This window comes from Hemitrygon akajei, chromosome 19 (assembly GCF_048418815.1).
Source record: "Hemitrygon akajei chromosome 19, sHemAka1.3, whole genome shotgun sequence".
NCBI lineage: Eukaryota > Metazoa > Chordata > Chondrichthyes > Myliobatiformes > Dasyatidae > Hemitrygon > Hemitrygon akajei.
In genome coordinates, this window is record NC_133142.1 from 14975584 (window position 1) to 14988318 (window position 12735).

A 12735-nucleotide genomic window follows, 5' to 3' on the forward strand; every position below is an offset into this window, starting at 1 on the left:
GGGTACATTTTCCAGTTACAAGATCAAATTAGTGTAATATTTGTTTAATCTATTTTAAAAAATAACACATGATGCATAGTTGTTGGTGTTTGATAAATAAATTTACATTCAATATATATAGTATATTGTGTGTGAATTATTCTACTGAACTTTCATTTCTATCAAAGTTAATAGAAACGTAGAAAACCTACAGCACAATACAGGCTGTTCGGCCCACAAAGTTGTGCCGAACATGTCCCTACAGTTCAAAGTAAGTTTATGATCAAAGTACATATATGTCATCATAAACAACCCTGAGATTTATTTTCTTGCAGGCATACTCCAATGAATCCATTATAGAATAATAACCATAATAAAATCACTGAAAGACTGCCTCAACTTGGGCATTCAACCAGTGTGTAAAATACAACAAACTCTGCAAATACATAAAGAAATAAATTACAATAAATAAATAAGCAATATTGAGAACATGAGATGAAGAGTCCTTGAATGTGAGATTTTGGGAACACTTTAGTGATGGGACAAGTGAAGATGAGTGAAGTTATCCCCTCTGGTTCAAGAGCCTAATAGTTGAGGGGTTGATAACTGTCTCTGAATCTGATGGTGTGAGTCCTGAGGCTCCTGTACATTCTTTCTGATGGCAGCAGCAAGAAGAGAGGATGTCCTGTGTGTTGGGGGTCCTTGATGATGGATTCTGTCTGATAACAACTGCATTGAAACCACCAATAATGATTATATAATCGAGCATGCAATGAAAACATGATATTCACCTATTTTCTTGCAGACAATTCTTATTGGACAGTACATGTTATACATTCCAACATAAAACACAGTGCATCATGTTTCACATCCATTGCAGAAGAATAGGATGTTTATTTTTTTTCTAACATAGCTCATTCCTCAAGGTAGTGAACTGCTACTTGAATCATTAATCTTCACGTTAAAGTCCTAATCTCAATTGTTTAGGGATGTCTCCAAGCAAAAATCAGGTTGTTAGCCAAATGAACAGTATAATCTGTCTCAGAAACTTGAACAACTCACTCATAGCATCTGAGAAGCATATTCTCCAGCTGTTAATTCTTCCCTTGGTCACTATGACTAGTGAATGGACCATGCAGACTCCTTGAAGCATCTAGTGATTTAACTGAGGCACTCAATTATTTGTTTAATACAAAGAGCAAAAGAGTTACTCATATCACAAGAGATTCTGCAGATGCCGGAAATCCAGAGCCGCACTCACAGAACACCAGAGAAGCTCAGTGGGTCAGGCAGCATCCGCGGAAATGAATAAACAGTCCATATTTTGGGCCAAGATCCTTCATGAGAATTGGAAAGGGTCAGCCACTTCAAACTTTCCAGTGTTATCTTTTCAGAGGCCCAGAGGTAAGTGTAATTACGAAGAAAGCAATCAGTACCTTTACTTCCTTAGAAGTTTAGGAAGATTTGGCATGATATCTAAAACTTTGACAAACTTCTATAGATGTGTGGTGGAGTGTATATTGCTTGGCTGTATCATAGCCTTGTACGGAAACACCATTGCCCTGGACAGAATGGAGTGCATATGGCCTAATCCTTCACCAACATGGAGTGCTGTCACAGGAAAGCAGCATCCACCATCAGTGATCACATGCCCGTTCCTCACTGCTGCTATCAGGAAAAAGGTACAGGAGCCTCAGGACTCACACCACCAGGTTCAGGACCAGTTATTACCCCTCAACCACCAGGCTCTTGAAACAAAGGGGATAACTTCACTCAACTCCACTTAGCCCCATCACTGAACTGCTCCCCCATCCTATGGACTCACTTTCGGGGACTCTTCATCTATATTTGTTGCTTATTTATTTACTACTATCATTATTATTATTTCTTTCTTTTGGTATTTGCAGTTTATTGTCTTTTGCATTGTGTTTGAACGTCCTTCACTGATTTTATTATGGTTATTGCTCTATTACGGATCGATTGACTGATTTATTTATTTATTTTCCTTTAGTATTGGCAAGTTCGTTGCCTTTGCACGCTGGTTGTCTGCCCTGTTGGGTGCGGTCTTTCACTGATTCTACAAGGGGCGATTGATAAGTTCGTGGCCTAAGGTAGAAGGAGTCAATTTTAGAAAACCTAGCACATTTATTTTTCAACATAGTCCCTTCCTACATGTACACATTTAGTCCAGCGGTCGTGGAGCATACAGATCCCTTCTTTGTAGAAGTGGTCCACAGCAGGGGTGATTGAGAAGTCTGTGGCCTAAGGTAGAAGGAGATGAGTTATACAGCTCTCGTTACATTCAAGTGCAGTTCAACTCTTAAGAGTGAAAATGCAGAAAGTTTGAAGTTAATAACTCATCTCCTTCTACCTTAGGCCATGAACTTATCAATCACCCCATGCCATGGACCACTTCTGGAGGTCCAAAACGCCGACTTCTACAAAGAAAGGATCCGTATGCTCCACGACCGCTGGACTAAGTGTGTAAATGTAGGAAAAAGAAAAGTGCTAGGTTTTCTAAAATTGACTCCTTCTACCTTAGGCCACGAACTTATCAAGCACCCTGCATATTATGGTTATTGGATTATTGGATTCATTGAGTACGCCCACAAGAAAATGAATCTCAGGGCTGTATTTGGTGACATAAATGTATTTTGATAATAAATTTACTTTGAACTTTGAAAAGGAAGGGGGAAGAAGGATTATGCAAAGTGTGATGCAAAGGTAGATTGAATGGAGTGTTGTGACCTTTGATCCAGTGTTGTGTTACAGGCAGACTCAGACTGCCAGCTAAGATGTTTAGCCTGGTCCCTGACAGAATCCGGCATGTGCTCGTGTGTACCCTGTATTATTGCTGTGAAACTCCTCACCCCCTTGCTCTGCCGTGCCTCCGATATCTCTCCTTGGACGATAGCAGCTGCAGTCTCTTTTTCAAGATACAGTGCTTCCAAATTAGTCTCTAGCCAAACCTGGTCTACTTTAATGGCAAGCCCCCTGTCTGCAAATGTCGCACATGCTCGTGCACCCTCTGCCCGGGCTCCGGCTCGTGCTGCTGTGGCACCAGCTGATGATCTGGATGATTGCAATGGACTACATTTTCATCTAGCTCATTTATGTACATCACTGACAGCAGAGGTCCCAGAACAGATCTCTGAGGAACATCACTAATCACAGATCTCCAGCTAGAATAAGTCCCTTTGACCACTACCTTCTGTCTTCTATGGGCAAGTCAGTTCTGAAACTAAACGGCCAATTCACCATGGATCCCATGTATCTTAATCTTCTTGATGAGCCTCCAATGATGTACATTGTCAAATGCCTTACTAAAGTCTACATAGAAAATATCCACAGATCCCCATTTATCAACCCTTTTCATCAGCTCATCAAGTCAAGTCAAATTTATTGCTATTTCGACCATAAACTGCTGGTACAGTGCACAGTAAAAATGAAACAACATTCCTCCAGGACCCTGGTGCTACATGAAACAACACAAAACTAAACTAGACTATGTGGGACAGCACAAGGCTACACTAGACTATGTAAAACAACATAAAAACTGCACTAGACTACAGACCTGCACAGGACTACATAAAGTGCCCAAAACAGTGCACAAAAAACTAATCAAGTTTGTAAGACACTTGATATAAAAAAAAACTCAATCAAGTTAATCAGACATTAATAGGGACTTGGAAACTGCAAAATCCTTTTCAAAGGCAAACCACCATCTTAGAAAAGGCAGTGTTATTTAATCACATCTAAGAGATACAAACACGTTAATTTAAGAGATTGTCAGAGTCGTGTGTCATTAGTCTATAGTAAATAGTTTCCTTATTATAAAGTAATTTTTACAAAGTAAATTAATTCAACCTTGTCCTTAATCTGTCTGGAATCCTATCTCTGTTGCAATAGGAAAGATATGTAAGCCTCTCCCTGACTTTTGTCCACAATCACATTTGGCAAAACACCTTGCTTACTGACGGAGTTGATTATCCTGTTTGATTTTCCATAACCTGTTCTAGGAGAGAGAGCAACGTCAAAATAATACTCCTCAAGCCGAAGATTGATCCAATGCCTGACCAAACTTGCATGCAGTCACACAATGATTCTGTGTAATTACTGCATGTTATAAATTCCCGTAAAACAGTGCATCACGTTTCAATAAAACCATCCCACCTGTTGTAGTCTGTTTGTTGATTACCAAACAAAAACCTCACTCCTGAGGTATAGTGCTTCTAATCAATTGGACTTTATTCCCCATATATTAAGGTTCTAATATCAATTATTTAATGAAGACATAAAGCAGAAATGAGACTCAGCCCACAAGGAGGATGTTCTCTTTAGTATTCTGAACAATTTATGTATAGTTTCTGGGAAACTACCATTAACAAATACGATTAACAGATGCCAGGAAATTCCTCACAGTTTCAGGCAGAGAAGATTAAAAAGAAAAGAACTGAAAAGAGAGGACAATAAGTCTTTTAAAATGATTCGAAGACTCAAAGATTCAAAGTACATTTATTATCAAAGTATATATACAGTATACAACCCTGAGATTCACCACAAAACAACGAAACACCATGAAACCTGTTCAAACAAAACATCAAACACCCAACATGCAAAAAAATGTGACAAATCGCACAAACAGCAAAAAAAAAAGTGAATAATACACAGAATATTGAACATCAAACCACAGAGTCCTTGACACAGTCCAGGGATGTTCAGTTTAGTTCAGTGCAGTTCAATTTAGTGCTCTGTCATTCGTTGATTACAAGCCGCACAGCCAGTTCACCCCCGACCAACATCACGCAAAATAGCAAGTTACAAAAAGAGTAACCGGAAACCAGAAACACGTATAACACGAGTCCTCTAAAAACTAGTCCAATTCACAAATTGTGCCGATCAAACCTTTCCCAGGACCCCAGCACATTCCTCTGGTAGCAGTAAGAGGGGTAGAGAGAGACCAGTCTAACATGGGCAAACGACACTGAAGGCTCACTCACCTTCCCCTCTCGTCCTCGTTGATTTCAGTCTTGCTCCGTGCTTTAATCGGTGAGATTGGCAAGAAATGGAGCCAATCGTGGGCAAACATCTCCAGGCTCCAGGCCACACAGTCCTTATTTAGATAGATAGATACTTTATTCATCCCCATGGGGAAATTCAACTTTTTTTCCAATGTCCCATACACTTGTTGTAGCAAAACTAATTACATACAATACTTAACTCAGTAAAAAATATGATATGCATCTAAATCACTATCTCAAAAAGCATTAATAATAGCTTTTAAAAAGTTCTTAAGTCCTGGCGGTAGAATTGTAAAGCCTAATGGCATTGAGGAGTATTGACCTCTTCATCCTGTCTGAGGAGCATTGCATCGATAGTAACCTGTCGCTGAAACTGCTTCTCTGTCTCTGGATGGTGCTATGTAGAGGATGTTCAGAGTTTTCCATAATTGACCATAGCCTACTCAGCGCCCTTCGCTCAGCTACCGATGTTAAACTCTCCAGTACTTTGCCCACGACAGAGCAATTTATTTATTTTAATTAATTTAATTTAATTTAATTGATGAATTTAATGAATCCACAAAATTCACTTTATTTTGGTGATTGGCACTTTAGTTTATTATTGCCAAGTCTACCAAGATACAGTGAAAAGTGTTTTGTCTGTACACATCCAGACAAATCAATCCATCTATCAGTACATGGGGTAGAACAAAAGGACACCAATAACAGAATGCAGAATGTAGTGTTACAGAGAGAGTACGTTGCAGGTGGACAACAAAGTGCAAGGGCCTAGATCAGGTAGGTTGTGAGGTCAAGGATTTGCAAGAGGTCCGCCGTGTAACAGTGGGATAGAAACTCTTCTTGAACCTGGTGGTATGTGCTTTCAGGCTTTTGTATCTCCTGCTCAATGGGATGGGGGAGAAGTGAGAATATTGAGGGTGGGAGGGAGCTTTGGCTGATCTTCTGCGGCAGTGAAAAGTGTAGACAGAGTCCGTGGAGGAGAGGCTGGTTTTGATGCTGGATTGAGCTGCAACCACAACTCTCTGCGATTACCTGTATTCACAGGCAAAGCAGTTGCAATACCAAGCTGTGACCCCTCTGGATAGGATGCTTCATATGATACATCTATAAAAATCGGTATGGCTTACTAGAGAGATGCCATATCTCCTTAGCCTTTTGAGGGAGTTGAGGTGCTCATGTCCTTCCTTTGCGGTAACCTCTAGGTGGCTAGACCGAGAAAAGTTGTTGGTGATATTTACACCTGGGAACTTGAAGCTCTCAACCTTCTCCACCTCAGTAATATGAACTCAAACAGGGTGTGTACTCTGCCCTGATTCCTGAAGTCAATAACCAGTTGTGTTGTTTTGCTGACACTGAGGGAGAGGTCAAGGTCTTGACACCATTCCATCAGATCACTATCTCCTTCCTGAATCAGTACATTTGATGACAATAATCATGTAAAACAAAATTTAATTAAGAGTAAAAACACAAAATGCTGGCAGAACTCAGCAGGCCAGACAGCATCTATGGGAGGAGGTAGTGACGACGTTTCGGGCTGAAACCCTTCATCAGGAGTGAAGTAACATGGGATGGTGGAGAGGGGATAAGAAGTGGGAGGAGGGATGAAGTAGAGAGCTGGGAAGTGATAGGCTGGAGGGAAATGGGCTAGGGGGAAGGTGGAGAATTATGGGAAATAAAAGAGAAAGAAAGGTAGGGCTGGGGGGAGAGATTATAGTGAGGGGGGAAAAAGAGAGAGAAAGAGAACCAGACTAAAATAATAGATAGGGATGGGGGTAAGGGGGGGCAGGGGTATCAATGGAGGTCTGTGAGTCGGATGTTCATGCCGGCAGGTAGGAGGCTACCTAGGCGGGAGATAAGGTATTGCTCCATCGACCTGCGTGTGGCCTCATCTTAACGGTAGAGGAGGCCATGGACAGACATGTCAGAGTGGGAGTGGTCTGTGGAATTGAAGTGTGTGGCCACAGGGAGATCCCGCCACTGCTGGAGGACTGAGCGCCGGTGTTCGGCGAAATGGTCTCCCAGTCTGCGGCGGGTCTCGTCAATGTATAAATGGCCACATCGGGAGCACCGGATACAGTATATCACCCAGTTGACTCGCAGGTGAAGTGGTGCCTCACCTGAAAGGACTGTCTGGGGCCTGGGATGGTGGTGAGGGAAGAAGTGTGGGGGCAGGTGTAGCACTTCTTCTGTTTGCAGGGATGAGTGCCCGGAGGGAGGGATGGGGGGATGAATGGACAAGGGAGTAGCGTAGGGAGCGATCCCTGTGGAAAGCCGAGAGTGGGGGGGGGAGGGGAAGATGTGGCTGGTGGTGGGATCACGTAGGAGGTGGCGGAAGTTACGGAGGATTATACGTTGGATCTGTAGGCTGGTAGGGTGATAGGTGAAGACCAGGGGGACTCTATCCCTGGTGGGCTGGCGGGGGGATGGGATGAGGGCAGAGGTGCGTGAAATACGGGAGATGCGATGGAGGGCAGAGTTGATAGTGGAGCCTCCTACCTGCCGGCATGAACATCCAACTCACAGACCTCCGTTGATACCCCTGCCCCCCTTTACCCCCATCCCTATCTATTATTTTAGTCTGGTTCTCTTTCTCTCTCTTTTTCCCCCCTCACTATAATCTCCCCCCAGCCCTACCTTTCTTTCTCTTTTATTTCCCATAATTCTCCACCTTCCCCCTAGCCCATTTCCCTCCAGCCTATCACTTCCTAGCTCTCTATTTTATCCCTCCCCCCACTTTTTATCCCCCCCTCGACCATCCCATGTTACTTCACTCCTGATGAAGGGTTTCTGCCCGAAAAGTCGTCACTACCTCCTCCCATAGATGCTGTCTGGCCTGCTGAGTTCTGCCAGCATTTTGTGTTTTTATTTATTTCCAGCATCTGCAGATTCACTCGTGTGCCTTTAATTAAGAGTACCCACATTTGAAGAAAATTAGAGCAGTTTTAATAAAATGGAATTAAATACATTTCCATTTAATTAATTAATGGTAGGTCAAATGTAAATTGTCCCATGATTAGACTAGGATTAAATTGAGGGCTTGCTGGTCAGCACGGCTCAAAGGGCCAGAATGGCCTATGACACGCAGTACATAGATAGATAGATCGGATAGATAGATGGATGGACGGATGAATAGATAGATAGATAGATAGATAGATAGATGGATGAATGAATGTTAGGCTGTAAAAAATGGAGTTTCTATTGAGTGAACTAGTCAAAGTACACCATCGCCTTGTAACACATTCTTAACTTTTTCTCTTTTATGTATTTCCTTGCTGTTGTTATCACAAATTTAAAAGCAGATGTCCCTGCGGTACGAGTGATGCATTAACCGTTGAACCTTTAATTTGTGGATGATTACAACTTCCCTATTATTGCTTTGGAGGATAATTTTGCCTCCTATTATTCACAGTCAGAGGATAATTATTAATTAATTTGTTTTAAATTATGTTTGTTATGAAAGTATGTGTGCTTACTCTGCCATATAGTTTTCACTGAATGCAAAACAGGTCATTCACCCCCTCGGTCACCTGATCTACTGTAATACATTAAATTGTAATATCTGTATTTTACTGGATTAACAAATGTCCCATGTTGCTGTTTAGCACAAAGACAATATGTTACTTCATAACAAATGGAATAATGCTGTACGGAAGATAATGTGGGTGCTACAGGGCTCAGAAGTAGCATTTGTCAGATAGCTGTGGGTCAAATCCCATTACGTAGATGAGCACAGAACTGTAATCTGATATCCCAGTGGAATGAGTGAGCGAGTACTGAATTGTCAGAATTCCCTCACTCATTCCATTGGAATATCAGTTTACAGTTGACAATTTTGCAATTATGATAATGAAGAAGTTACAATTGCCTCCTTAATCTTTAGGTGAAACATGAAATCAAAACCCCACCTATTCTCTTAAACAGAGATAAGGCATTTAAAGATATTTTAAAGGGGAATAAAGGAATGATGCCCAGCATCCTAAAAAAACCCATTCCTCAGTCTTCATCCACTGAAACTAATTTTTAAAAATATAATCATAGCAGTGTACACAACATTCAAGATGTGTACAAATGGGTCCTGACGAAGGGTCTCGGCCCGAAACGTCGACTGTACTTCTTCCTATGGATGCTGCCTGGCCTGCTGCGTTCCACCAGCATTTTGTGTGTGTTGCTTGAATTTCCAGCATCTGCAGATTTCCCCGTGTGTACAAATGGGTTGTCATTTTTTAGCAACACACCGAAATGCTGGAGAAACTCAGCAGGTCAGGTAGCACCAATGGAAAAGAGTAAAACAGCTGACCTTTTGGGCTGAGAGCCTCCTTAAGGACTGAGAAGGAAGGGTTGGGGGGGGGGGGGGGGGCGGGGGTAGATGCCTGAAATAAAAGTTGGTGGGAAAGGGAAGGAGGCTAGCTGGAAGGTGATAGGTGAAGCTAGGTGGGCGGGAAAGGTCATAGGTTGGAGAAGGCAGAATCTGATAGGAGGCAAGAGTGGACCACAGGAGAAAGGGAAGGAGGAGGGGACCCAAGAAGGAATAATAGACAGGTGAGAAGAGGTAAAAGGTCAGAGAAGGGATGGAGAAAGGAGGAGGAAGGAAGTTTGTTCACCGGAAGGAGAAATTGATATTCATACCATCAACTTTTACATTATTATAAGATATAATACTCTGATATGCTTTGAGACATCTTGAGGTTGATAAATTATTTCTTTTTGTTTCTGAAAGTCAATTTTCAGACTCAGTTAATGTCATTTTGTGAATGTAACTTGCGAAATTCATTTTTGAATTATTTAATTCAACACATCAAAAAATGTAGATGGAGGGCTAAAGGCTTGGTCATTTGGCAAGGCTTTAAAGAGGGCGTTAATTATGGGGATGAAAGTGAATGATTTAAGGAGGGAATACCAGAAGAAAGGATTTAGGTGGCTAACAGTATAGAGAGTATTGATGAAACAAAAGGAGCGGGAAACATTAAAGGAAGAGCAACACTGGGGTTAGGTTTGCAAGGTTTATTTTGTAGGACCAAGGAAGTTTAAATAGAATGTAAAAATGAATTACTAAAAAAGCTGAGATGATATCTTCCTGCAACCTGTTTTTCTATAACAACAGGTTATATACTGAGGATTAATCTGCCTATTTCTGTTGCACAATTTATTCTGGATTTGAGCCAAGTTGTTGCGAACCAGAAAACTGTCATGTTGTTATTAGGTAGAATTCTCATACTTGTCCTGACTTGTTTAACCTAGAATTCAAATTGAAATGAATCCAAACAACGACCATATGTTTTCCACTGAAAGTGCTTGACGATGTGGTGATGATATTTCCCTTAAATTTGGGATGAGTTCTTGATTCATGATTCACCCATTTAAGGCTGAGATGGGAAGGAATTTCAACTCTAATTAAGTATTTTAATTCACCGCTCTGCGCAAGGAATTGGACAATAAGGCCATAAAATATAGGAGCAGAATTAAGCCACTTTGTCCATTGGGTCTGCTCCACCATTTCGTCATGGCTGATTCATTTTCCCTCTTTGTCCCTATTCTCTGCCTTCTCCATGTTTCCCTTCATGTGCTGACTAATCAAGAATTTATCAACCTTTAACTTACATATACCCAATGTCTTGGCCTTCACAGCCACCTGTGACAACGAATTCCACAGATTCATCACTCTCTGGCTAAAGAAATTCCTCCTCATCTCCATTCTAAAAGGACATGCCTCTGGTATCCTCTGGTCTTAGACCCTCCCACCACAGGATTCAACATTAAGCAGGTTTCAATTAAATCCCGCTCATTCTTCTGAATTTCAGTGAATACAGGCCCAGAGCAATCTAACGTTCTTCATATGACACATAGTTACTAAATACATTCAAGAGGAAGATAATTTTTGCAAAACAGAGATATTAGCGGTTATGGTGATCAGGCAAGAGAATGGAACAGAGTCAAAGATCAAACAGCAGCAATCTTATTGATTAGGAGAGTAGCTTCCAGGGCTTTATGACCTTTACATTCTACCATTTCGTATGTGCTCTATGTTCCTACTCTGAATAATGGTGGTCATGAAACTTCCATTATTAAGGACCCCTGTCAGCCAGGTCATGCCCTCTTCTCATTGGTACCATCAGGGAGGAGGTACTGAAGCCTAAGGACACACACTCAATGATTCAGGAACAGCTTCTGCCCCTCTGCCATCCGATTTCTAAATGGACATTGAACCCATGAACACTACCTCATTTTTTAATTATTTCTGTTTTTGCACTACCATTTTTTAATTTAGCTGTTTGATTTACATATATATGCTTACTGCAGTTCTTTTTTTTCCATATTTATCTTGTATTGCATTTTAATGCTGCCACGAAATTAACAAATTTCATGACATCTGCCAGTGATATTAAAGCTGATTCAGATTCTTCATTGTTGTAAAAAATCAGCTGGCTCACTAATCATAAACACAAGAGATTCTGCAGATTCATTTATTTATTTGTTTATTTTTATACATTCATTTACGGGGTGTGGGTGTCTGCAGCTATGCCAGCATTTATTGCCCATCCCTCGTTGCCCCTGAGGTGATGGTGAGCTGCCTTCTGGAACGGCTGCAGTCCCTGAGGTGTGGGTACACCCACGGTGCAGTTAGGGAGGGAATTCCATGATTTTGATCCAGTGACAATGAAGGAAGAGCAATATGTTTCCAGGATGGTGAGTGACTTAGAGGGGGATTTCCAAGTGGTGGTGTTCCCAGGTATCTGCTGTTCTTGTCCTTCTAGATGGTGGTGGCCGTGGTTCTGGAAGGTGCTGCCTTAGGAACTTTGGTGTGTTGTTGCAGTGTGTCTTGTAGATAGTACACACTGTTGTAACTGTTTGTCAATGGTGGAGTGACTGGATGCTTGTGGATGGGGTACCAATCAAGTGGGCTGCCTTGTACTGGATGGTGTCAAGCTTCTTGAGTGTTGATGGAGCTGCACTCATCCAGGCGAGTGGCGAGTATTCCATCACACTCCTGACCTGAGCCTTGTCGATGGTGGGCAGGCTATGGGGAGTCAGGAGGTGAGTTACACACCACAGGATTCCTAGCTACAAACACACAGAATGCTGGAGGAACTCAGCAAGTCAGGCATCACTCATGGAGGGGAATAAACAGTTGACGTTTTGGGCCAAGACCCTCCATCAGGACTTGAAGGGAAGGGGTTCAGAAGCCAGAATAAGAAGATGGGGGGGGGAGGGGATGGAGTACAAGCTGGAAGGTGATAAGTGAGACCAGGAGAGTGGGGAGCTGGGTGGGTGGATAAAGTAAGAAGCTGGGAGATGATAGGTAGAAGGGGTAAAGGGCCAAAGAAAACAGAAAACAGAAATTGGTCTCGGTTTGGCACGGACTAGAAGGGCCGAGATGGCCTGTTTCCATGCTGTAATTGTTATATGGTCCATGTGAGAAAGAGAAGGAGGAAGGGCACCAGAGTGAGGTGGTGGGCAGGTGAGGCATAGAGAAAACGTGCGAGGGGAGCCAGAAAGGGGAATGGAAAAAGAGTGAAGGGAGTGGGGGAGGAAATTACCAGAAGTTCGAGAAATTGATGTTTATGCCATCAGGTTGGAGGCTACCCAGACAGAATATGAGGTGTTGCTCCTCCAAACTGAGAGTGGATTCATCGTGCCAGTAGAGGTGGCTGTGGACTGATGAGTCAGAATGGGAATGGGAAATAGAATTAAAATGGGTGGGCAACTGGGCTCACTAATCCCTTTCAAGGGAGCAAAT